Source organism: Eulemur rufifrons, chromosome 2 (genome assembly GCF_041146395.1).
Source record: "Eulemur rufifrons isolate Redbay chromosome 2, OSU_ERuf_1, whole genome shotgun sequence".
NCBI lineage: Eukaryota > Metazoa > Chordata > Mammalia > Primates > Lemuridae > Eulemur > Eulemur rufifrons.
This window is the reverse complement of record NC_090984.1, coordinates 19,564,734-19,575,201: the sequence shown is the minus strand read 5'-3', so window position 1 is coordinate 19,575,201 and position 10,468 is coordinate 19,564,734. Positions and strand designations below refer to the sequence as shown.

The 10,468-nt window shown below is 44.7% G+C and overlaps 1 non-coding gene across 1 annotated transcript; it reads left to right on the top strand.

Moving 5' to 3' along the window:
* Nucleotides 1-10,021: 10,021 nt before the first annotated feature.
* On the top strand, nucleotides 10,022-10,152 carry LOC138381205 (small nucleolar RNA SNORA17). Its single transcript, XR_011233116.1, has one exon. It is a non-coding gene; the product is annotated as a small nucleolar RNA SNORA17 (small nucleolar RNA).
* The last annotated feature ends 316 nt before the right edge of the window (nucleotides 10,153-10,468 follow it).

The window sequence follows — 10,468 nt, the reverse complement described above, 5'->3', positions numbered from 1 at the left end:
GGTCTGCCTGTGAAAGACGTTTTCTTGTATGTTGAGCTGAAAACTGTGCTCACCTGGTTCTCCCCTGTCCCAGCTTTGCTTTCTGGGACCAAACAGAATGAGTCAACTCCTGTTTCCATTTAACTGCCCTTCGGAGATCCGAGGATGGTGATGGTGCCGTTCCCCAAACTGCGCTCAGCAGCACCGAAAGCCCCTGCTTCCAGATGAGAAACTGTTGAGATGAGCCAAGCAGCCAAGTAAAGGCAGAGAGAGTCTGGCACTGCAGAGGTGGCAAGGGCAACTATTCCTTGTCTCCCACTGAGAGAAGAGTATATTCACAGTCCTAGCAAAGGTAAAAACCACCGCCAATCCGCAATTCCCAGGCTACTGAGAGGCTGCAGAAACCAATTAATTCAAAATTGATTATATTCAGTGTGCTAAATTGGTCACCAGGGGGAGTCTAGATATAATAGGATCTAATAGGATCTTTGGCTAGAACCATCATTATGACAATTTGTATTTGGAGAGCTTTTTCCTCCTTCTTTTATCCAAAGGGTTCCCAGCACCTTGCCACCACCTGCCTCATTAATGAACACAGTACCTCACTGAGCTAGGCAGGTGGCCAGCCTCATTATCCCACTTTTTAAAGAAGGGCATGTAGAGGTCAAGTGACTTTTTTCCCCATCTTGTTAATTAAAACCTTCTGTAGCTGTTTTTTTGCAAGTTCATGGGCTCCTTAAAAGCTTTGTCAGTGATTTCAAAAGCCTAATTCACTTACTGACTGCTTTGACACTCCCATTAAGAAAAGGAGTCAAGAATGAAATGAAAAAGAGCAGTTTTGTCCTCAGTTTTGTTATGTATAAATGTCAAAGAATTTGATAAAAAAAAAAAAATTAACTGCCTCTGGAGGCAGGATTTAGTCATTCACAATACTTCTTGGTTTCCTACTTGGCAAAGTAAATACTATGGACTACACAAAGACTGAGACTTTGACCCCAAGAAACTACATTTTGGTTGGGAAGGGCTGGGGGTGGGCCGGAGGGGGGTGAAGCCATTTCCGGCTGGGGTAAGTGGAAATGCTTTGCAAAGAGATGGGAAGGACAGAAAAACAAAACAAAGCCAGCAGCAGGCCTTCGTTCCCTGTTGTGGGCACCCTGAGGACCTGGTCAGGGAGTGCAGGATGTTCTGGTCCTTCTCTGCTCCCCAGCCTTCTCGAGATTCTGGTGCAGCGCACTATCTTTCCAGCAAATTCCGTTTTAGCTGAAGCCAGGCTGAGTCTCTGGCTGATAAAGAGTGCTTTCCAGGCAGCACCAGCGTGTGGACAGAGTTCTGGAGGATGGAAAGACCAGGTCTTTCAGGGGGTTGGATAGAGCAGAAAATTTGCAATGGCAAGGTATGAACCCCAAAATTCTTTTTTTTTTTTTAAGAGACAAGGTCGCCCAGGCTGCAGTGCAGTTGTGTGATCATAGCTCACTGTAACCTTGAACTCCTGGGTTCAAGCGATCCTCCCACCTCAGCCTCCCAAGTAGCTGGGAGTACAGATGCGTGCCATTACATTTGGCTAATTTTTAAAATTTTTTGTAGAGATGGAGTCTTGCTATGTTGCCCAGGCTGGTCCCGAACTCCTGGCTTCAAGGGATCCTCCTACCTTGGCCTCCCAAAGTGCTGAGATTACAGGCGTGAGCCACTGCACATGGCCTATTTCACTGTTTAATATTAGAAGTGTTTTGGGTCTTTATTTAGAAGTTTGGTGATATTTTTGTGACCAGAAACATACCACAGGAACTGGTAAGTTATGGTATAACTTACAAGACATAAACTCTTGTTTATGTCTACTAGCCTGTGGTAAAATTGGTTTCCTTATACATTATTTCACTTGAAGTCACAGTGTCACGGTTCGGCCCACGGCTGGACTTTGAAGTGTTGTCCCAGTTCTTGGGCTCCTGGCTTGGAGGAATCCCCAGCCTTGCCTCACAGGACAGAGAGGTGACAGACACTCAGCAGGTATGCTTGAAGAATTTATTGAGAGTGACATTTAAGGGCGCAAAGCGAAAGTACATTTCCTAAGGGGAAATGGGTCTGTCTCCGAGAGTGGAGAAGACCCTGGCTACTTCCATGTTTTTCTTTTTATATGCTTTATATTTAGGTAAAAGTTAGTTATAATTATTCATAACTATATGTCACTGTTTTGGGGACTGAATTCTTTCCAGGTAGGGACGTGACTTAAAGGCTATGTTCCAGTCATTTTTCTAGTATATGTATGATGGGCAAAGTTCCATAATCGTTCTCTGACTGGTGGTCAGTGTTCCATGGCCCTAATTACCCCATTCTTTAAGCCTGAAATAACCGTCCCCTCTTTTTATTTTTCTGCTACCATTTCCTCCTTACTGTTTTTCTATCCCTAACATTGCATTACGTCTCACTTGTTTTTCCGTCCTTGACAACAGGTTATAAGAACCTATCAATGACATTAAATGAGGACGTACCGTACTTTAAAATAAAAGGTTTTTGTTTTTTTTTAAAGTGCATTGCCATTAATATGACCGGTAGAGACAGTAGCTAAATCCCCATCTCTCATAAAGTGTGTGGTTAGAGGAGGGAAGGAGCCCAGGGCAGGAGGAGTGAGGTTAAGAGGGGGCTGGTGGGGCAGGGGGTGGGAGCTTGTCAGGAATTGGGGAAATTCAGGACCCTAAGGCTAGGATTAAGTTCACTCAGTGTACTAGGCAGTCAGAACAAGGGAGAGGGAAGGAAGGGAGGAAAAGAGGGAGGAAGGAAGAAAAGAAAGAAGGAGGGGAGGAAGGATGGAGGGGCAGAACAGGCGAGAATGTGAGAAATTGCCTCCTGAGTCTGCTGTTGTCTGAAGTTTGCTCTTAGAAGCTGCCAGGGTGTGATAAGCTGCTAGGGTGTGACATGGTGGTGTGTTGGCCCCAACTAAAATGGGCCAGAGGAGAGGTGAAGGGACAAAGATAGTGTCTTAGTCCTTTGGGGCTGTTATAACAAAATACCATGAACTAGGTGGCTCAAACAACAGAAATTTATTTCTCACAGTTTTGTAGGCTGGGAACCCCAAGATCAAGGTGCCGGCATATTCAGTGTCTGGTGACGGCCCCCCTTTCTGTTCATGGATGGCACCTTCACGCTGTGTCCTCACATGGTGGAAGGGACAAGGCAGCTCTCTGGGGCCTCCTTTAAAAGGGCACTAATCCCATTTACGGGGCCCCGGCCCTCATGATCTGATCACCTCCCAAAGGCCCCATCTCTTATACCCTCACATTGGTGATTAGGTTTCAACATAGGAATTTGAGGGTGACACAAACATTAGCATAGCATGTAGGAAGAGCAATAAATGGATAAATGGCTGCTTGCTGGCCATGCACTAGACACTGAGCCAGGCCACGTGTGAATTTCATTTCCCCCTCACATAAACACTTCATGGCAGGTGGTATCATCTTCAGTCCACGGATGGGGAAAAGAAGCTCAAAGAAGCAGAGTGGTTAGTAGGTGGTAGAGGTGGGATGAATGGACAGGTCTGTTGGTTCTGAGCCTGTGCCCTGGCTCCACCCCCACCCGCACTCCCAACTCTCTCCCCAACTCTAGTGGCACAGACTGTTTCTGCTTAAGGGACTAAAAATGCTTCACATCACCTCACCCACATCCCCAACCTCCGCCCCACCCTCCTGGCCACAGCTGACGGGATCGGGATGGTCGATGCCCCTGAGGGCCAGAAATCCACAACTGACTGCCACTGGCATGTATGTTACTGATTTTTATGAATCTTGCCAATGCCTTCTGCAGAGGTTGCACTACTCCCAGCCCCCTACGCCCTCTGATAGCCACCTGTTATCAAGATTTTTTATCTTGACCAATCTCAAGACAGTGTTTTAACAATCGGCTTTACTGAGGTGTAATTTACATACCCCGGGTAGTTTTGATTCACATTTCCCTCTCTAACAAGTGAGGCTCCACATCTTGTCATCTGCTTAAATCAGGGGTGGGGAACATTTTCATGTTGGAAGGCCACATTAATTCAGCTGTAATCAGATAAGGCCACATTCAAGAAATTTCAATTAGATATACCTAAAAATATACATTATTTTGTAAAAATCTAACTACTATGTACTTAATTTCAAAAAATGAAAACTATTTGTTAATTGAGCCTGAGGCAGGAGGATCTCTTGAGCCCAGGAGTTTGAGGCTGCTGTGAGCTAGGCTGACGCCGCTGCACTCTAGCCCAGGTGACAGAAGGAGACTGTCTCAAAAAAAAAAAAAAAAAAATACTGTCGAGCTGTGCAGCTATTCACAAATTCCACTTCAAACAGAAACACAGTGCACTGTTGTCAAAGGCTGACAACAGACTGGTGTACTCGACCGCCATGAACTCTCGCCAACCAGCCTGGTGCGCTGGTGGCGCCAGTCAGGCGGGGGAAGTTAGAACTAAGTCATGACTATAGCAGCCGTCACTCTAGCCCTTATGACTTACTAATTTTCTAATTGTGCTGGTCAATCTGGGATGAGTATTTCATTGAAACTTATTTTATTCTTTGGTATATTTTAAATACGTTCATTTTAAAAATAAAATAAAAATGTAAAAGATGAACAAAAATGTATTAATAAAAATAAGAGAATTTGTTCTGTAAAATTTGGATTCAGTCAAAAGGCCACATTTAAGAACCTAGAAGGTCACATGTAGCCTTAAAGCTGCAGGTTCCTCACCCCTAGCTTAAATGATGGGAAGAATTTTATGGTCCCTCAAGTAGGAATACCATTCTGCTTGGTATCTTACCTTAGCACAAATCCCCAGTTTGTACCAGGCAGTAATATTCCCTCTTTATCTTCATTAAGGCCCTGGCTATTGTCTTTACTAGTTTTAAGCCCAAGATGGTATGAGCTCCATGCATTCAGTTTGATGCTCACAACAATTCTATGAGATGATGATTATTATCTCAATTCTAAGGATGAGGACGCAGAGGAGAGAGACGACAAGCCAGTGGCCGTGCTGGGTTTACACCCAGTTGGTTTGAGCTGGTAGCCCACGATCTTCTAACTTCCTCCCTCTGAGCTGTTGGATTCCAATCAGGACTCGCATCCCAGCTCCAGCTCTCCATCAGTTGCTGTGAGACGTTGAGAAAACCCCATCTCTGGTCTCTGCACAGTGAGTGGATGGAGTTGCCAACTGCCATGAGCTGGGTGGAAGAGCAGGGCAGGAAAATAATCCAGGACCGCCTAACCCCAGTCTCTTCATTGCTCATCAGTGTGAATGAGCAGTGAAGCAACGGAAAAGCAAAACTCCCACTCCCCAAACCCGGCGGCAGCGCTTCTCCACACTTTCATTCAGTCCTGAACGCTGGGGAAGCGGGGGAGGGGAGCACCATATTTGAAGCATTTATCCACCATATGTAAGGCAGGCCAGCCTCATCAAGAGGCTTTCCTTGTCCTAGGAGCAAATTGCAAAGGCAGGTGGAACTAGTTATCCTTGTTGAGAGAAACAGGGCACAGGAACTTGCCCAGAGGCCCTGAGAGATGATGAGAATGAAAACCAGATTTCGCAGGGTTAGAGGAATGAGTAAATGAGAGTTCCCATTTAGCTTTAGAATCTGGGGCACACATTTTAAAGGAGCGGGGAATGAGGCATACACAGTCAAGTGACTTGCTCAAGGTTGCAGACGCTTTAAGACTTGAACACAGATCTCTTGACTTCCCCTGCGATGCTCACCATTGCCCCACGCCCCTGGCAAGCAGCCAATATGCTTTACGCACCTACCCCCATTGCAGGGAGACCTGGGAAGGCCCACACCACTGGGGAGGAGGCAGTGGACCGGATTTAAGTCTTGATGACACTAGTAGGATACATCCGCTGGGCTTCATAATTGAATTGGACTGTTACTATTTGCACATTGATGATGCTGTTGGATTCATTACCTTGGATGTTTGGCTAAAATGATTGTGTTTTGCTTCACAATTTGTTGCAATCTGCAGAGACAAAACTGTACTATACAAGGATAAATGAAAAATTCCAAATGTGTGGGTTCAGCCTGGGAACACATGGATTTTTACCCAAAGCTTATAAAACATCTCCATCCTTTTAAGCCCCTCTCAGCTGTCACAGCACATGAACTTGATTTCCTTAGGGAAGCTCGGAGGCAGGCAGTGTCTCAAATGTGGCACTCCGTGTCCGTCACAGTTCAGGCAAGCTGTGCTAGGGCAAGTCTGGTGGTGCCGAGAAGTTGGGGAGGCCGAGGTGAGGAAGACTGGCTCACGCATTACTGAACATTGCCTCAGCTGTCTTTTGTCATTACTGTCCACACCTTAGGTTGTCAGGCCCTGGAAAAAAAGGATGCAGGCTTTGACTGTAATTCTGAACCAGGATGCAAAGGCTGAGCACCAAGGCTTTGGAGTCCAAATAAACTGGGTTTAAGTCCCAGTGTTGCTTATCGGCTACTGGGAAAGTCACTTCACTCCTGTGACTCTCTGTTTGTTTGTCAGCAAAGTATGAACAATGTTAATAAGTACATTATAGGGCTGTTGAGAGGATTAAATGGGATAACACGTGTAGACTGGTTAGCACAGTATAAGGACTTAGTAAATGGTAGTGAATATAATTACACATGTTTCATCAGATCGGTGATGTTCTCATTTGCAAGAGGCACCATTATTTTGTGTACCACTTAGAAAAAGAAAATAACATTGTCAATTAAACTATGGCACGAGGCTTTCTTAAGTAGAATTTTTGTCATGTACAATACTTATGAAAGAGCCCTCAGACTTCTTCGGCCATCTATGCTTGATAATATCACTTTTATACATACCTAAGAAAGAAAATGTAAGAAAAATGAATTCACTTCAGAAGAGTGCGGCTCATTTGAATCACTTTTTGATTCAGCATCATTCATGAGCGTATATTCCACAGTGCGAGTGATGGAGCATTTCTTAAAAGGCATCCTCCCTACTATCTCTAGGTTTTCCTTCCGAGCCACTGATACCTGTCCCCAAGGTTTTATGCATGTGTGCAGACAGTGACAGCTATCTGACGGCCACATTAGCCAATCATGGTTGTAAGATGCATCCTGAGTTCAGAGATGTCAAAATGTGAAAGTGTCAAAGTGTGCATTTTAGAATAATAAAACACGATATTATAGATGTGTTAAAATCAATTGTAAAGTGTGTTGCAAGACATTTGTAACTAGTAATAATTAAAGCTTTGAAGTTTGTGAGCGGCTTACTTAAAAAATTAGGGTATTCATTACCATTGCCATGACTCTACATGGCAAAATTACTACTTCTATTATTACTGTCACATAACATTGTCTAAGTGCCATTCATTGACATAAACACTTTACACAAATTATTAACACATTTAATTCTCACAATAACCATATGAGGTGGATGCAATTATTATACTCATTTTACAGACAAGGAAGCTGAAGCACAGAGAGGTGAAATAACTTACCTAAGACCACACACCTACTTTGTTTCTAGAGTCTTGGTCTTAACTACTGTACCAGGGCTTCTCAGTCTTAGCACTAATGAACCTTGGCCCACTACCGGCCAAATGAGTCTTTGTTGTAGAGGACTGTCCTGTGCATTGTAGGATGTTTAGCAGCATTCCCTGATCTGTACCCACTAGCCACCAGGAGCACCTGTTACCCAGGTGTGGCAACCAAGAATATCTCTAGATATTGCCACCTGTCCTCTGGGGGACAATCTCTCCAGTCGAGAACCATTGCGTTATACCGGACCCACTTGGGCAGCCCCTGAGGAAGCCACAGCCTGAGCCCAGCTGCAGAGTGTTTCATTCAAGCCCAGAGATGGCGGGAAGAACCCAAGGCCCTGGCCATGTGGTTGCTCCGCCCCAGGGGGACCACAGAGGCCTGCAGAGAGTTGGCTGCTGTGGCAGCGGCTGGGGGTTCAGGAGACAGGTGAGGCCGAGAGAGTCTGGGAGATGCATCAGCTGTGTCTGACACGATAGCCTCAGCAAGAAGGTAAATCCCCTTTGTCCTTCGGACCCATCCCACTCCTCTTTTTCCCCTTTTCAGCGACAACTGCTGTCATGAATATAGTATATACCCTTTCAATCTGTCTCTTATGTTTTACCTTTATAAATTTACATTCATCTATGATAAATACATAGAACTGCTTTTTCTATCTGAAAACTTCTATAATTAGGATTTTAATTTTGTATTATACAGTAACTTTCTTTTTTCACTCAACAGTATATTTTGAGATCTCTCCATAATGAGATATATATATATATATAGCTTTAATTCATTTTCTTTAACTGCTGTGAAATATTCCATTGTATGATTAGACCATATTTTACCTAGCTATTTTTCTATTGGCAGACATCTGAGTTGTTTCCAGTTTTGTAGGATTGCCAACATCCTGCAGTTAACATCCTCAGATATGTTTGCTTGTGCACACACTGAACTCTTGGGCATATACTAAAAGATGGAATTGCAGGCTCACAGGGAATATAATTGAAATTAAATGTTCCATTTCATCAGATACTGCCAAATTGGTCTCTGTTGGTTCTATATCCATTTATACTTTCACCAACAATGTATAAAAGTTAGCCTTTTCTATGCCCTTACCAACACTTGATATTCTTTAAAATTTTTGCCAATGTGAGCGAGTCAGACATGTGAATAAACATCGTCCATCATGTGTGTCTCAGAGGGGAAAAGGTTGAGAGTCATTCGGTCTGTGAGAACGGTCCTGTTTGACCACAAACATGCGGAGGTTTAAACGTTGATGAATTGCTGCACAACTCCTCCCAGTAATTCACCTTGGCCAGTAAAACACAAACTGCTCTTAAAACAAAGCAGTCATCTAATTAACTGCCGCGATGAAAGGACTGCCCAGTGAATTTCATAAATGTGGTCTGAAGTTTTCCCAGTGGGTCCCTGTGGATGATCCTCGGCGATGCAGTAACATTGAACCTGGAGGTCCACGCTCTGTTCCACGAGGCTCTGCACGTGGGCAGGTGTGAAAGGAGAGGTCTTGAGCAGCAGCTCTAGTACTTCCCCCACCCCAGTGCTTGACCAAGAATTGGTAGGGCAGGTGGGGGATGGCCTGCATCTCTGCCCATCAGGGTAGAGGCCAGGGTTGGCCTCACAAGGCTGCTTCAGAAGGTGAGGACTGCCTTTGTCAGCCCTTCTGTACTGGGACACCCAGTCCGTCCAAACTGTCCCACTCACCTGCTGCCTCCTGGTCACGTACCTCCTCACCTCAGAGATACAGTCTTTAGGGTGTTATGAAAACACAGCAGGGAGCCCAGGAATCAGCTCTGGGTCCCACTTCTACCCTATCACCCAGCATGCTGGCAACTGTATGTGTGCAATGGGGACAATCCCTTCCCTCCGGATCTCCGGGGGTTGCTGTGAGGAGCAGCACACGTCAGGACTCAGAAGGTCATGTGAGACTGTCAAGTACCAGAGGTAACAGGTTAAGTGGGAAGCAGTGTGGTTTAGTGGCGGGGCCTCCAGTTTGGCTGTTCAGTGGCCTACTTGTCACCGCTTCATCAGCCAGGTAACTCCAGGAAGTCTCCTCCTCTCTCTGGGCCTCCGTTTCCCCACCTATGACATTAGAGCATTGGACTAGATTAGTACTTCCAAAACTGTACTCCACAGAACTCGCAAGATGTTCCATGAAAGCCTGGGTGCAGTGGCTCATGCCTGTAATACCAGCACTTTGGGAGGCTGAAGTGGGAGGATCGCTTGAGACCAGGAGTTCAAGACCAGCCTGGGCAATACAGCGAGACCCTTTCTACAAAAAATAAAAAAATTAGCCATGTGTGGTGGCACATGCTGAGGTGGGAGCATTGCTTGAGCCCAGAAGTTTGAGGCTTTGGTGAGCTATGATCATGCCATTGTACTCCAGCCTGGACAATAAAGTGAGACCCCATCTCTAAAAAGAAAAGTTTTTTTTTAATAAAAAAAAAGATATTCCAGAAAAAAGGAGTTCCATTATCTACTTAATCTGGAAAACACTGAGCGTGATACCTACCCTGAAAATCACACTGAAAGGCAGCATTTAGAGGTCCTCAACTGCCCCAGAGGTGTTACAGATGTGGCTGCTGTGTTGCATTTGTGCCATCGGGTGGCAGAGAGGCAAGAGGCTGTGTCTACACTCAGGGTTCTGACCCATGAACATTTGCATGATTAATAGTCTGACACTTGACACACACAAAAAAGGTTCTGAGACATCTCATAAGAAAGAAAGTTAGTGTTTCCCAAACATCTTTGGTTTTGGAGCCTTTTTTCTGTTGAATGAATGATACAACATTTTTGCCTCTCTGAAGTCAGGGATGTGTCTTACAATTGGTGTATCTTAGAGTCTTTGAAATATGGTTTACTAATAGCTAACTCTGTTGGGCGTCAACAAAAATGCAGGTAGTCACTAGGTATTTAATTTAATAAGTTAATACTTATTTGATTTAGTATTGTATTCAATATTCCCAATCATCCTGTAAATTAGGGACCATTATTATTCC